We start from the raw sequence: 996 nt of genomic DNA, 5'->3' as shown, positions 1-996 counted from the left end.
ATTGCATAAGTTTTTGGTTACAATTGCAATAAAAATATAATTGGGCAATAAAATCTGCTCTCACAGTATACGGATGCTCTCCAAGTAGGTGGTAAATAAAACCAAGCATCACTATTATAGTAAATACAAAAGCTAACCACATGGGTGTAGGAGACATCCAAGGTTATCCTGGACTCTAGCAAGCTGGTACAGAAAGATGAGTACAAGTCTCCACTATTCTAATTGTCCTGTCAGACCCCTATCTGTTCTAATTGAGCCCTAGCTGTGCAGACATCCTTTAGGCAATGTAAAGAATCCAAGGATTGGTAAGGTAGGACCTTAACTCAATGTTAGAAGCAAGAAGCTGTTGCTATTTTCTGCCTCGGATAGTTTTAGTGTGGATTGAGTTCCACATGAAGACAACAGTAAAGTTCCTAAGGAGTACACTACTTTCATAAATCTGTTTCAATTTAGCGAATATGGCCCACCTTTAACTACAGATCTCAAAATATTTTCATCAAGGAAACATTTGACAGTTCTCATAGTCTCAATGAAACTTGATAGAGTAGAAAGTTATCGAGAATCATAAAAAGCTTCTCTGTATGGTGGAGAAGAAAGGATTTCGTTTTTACTTGTGAGTTCCTCTCCTTATTCATCTCCTCCCAGAATTGAAGGGATTCTGAGTTCCAGGCAACAGGAAAAACTGTCAAAGCTTTTCATGTTGCAAGCCAATTTACTTACTTATGTGCAATTCTGAGAATGAAATGCAGGGCTTCTCATACTCTAAACAAGTGGCTATCACCAGGATTAAAAATACTTTATACCCTTCTTTAGGTTGATTGTCAGAGACCATCCCGTGAGAAGATGATCCCCTCTCAAATCTCTTTAACAAATCAAATGGCCTTGTGCTAAGAGCTGGTTGCCACCCCCCTTCCTCCTTATTCCCTTCCTAACACCTAAGGCTGTAAAGTTGAATAATGGTCCCCTCTTCCTTATCTCTTCCTGAGTTCCCATGAC

The sequence above is a fragment of the Mus caroli genome, chromosome 7 (assembly GCF_900094665.2).
Source record: "Mus caroli chromosome 7, CAROLI_EIJ_v1.1, whole genome shotgun sequence".
NCBI lineage: Eukaryota > Metazoa > Chordata > Mammalia > Rodentia > Muridae > Mus > Mus caroli.
The sequence above is the reverse complement of the archived record's forward strand: the minus strand, read 5'-3'. Positions refer to the sequence as shown.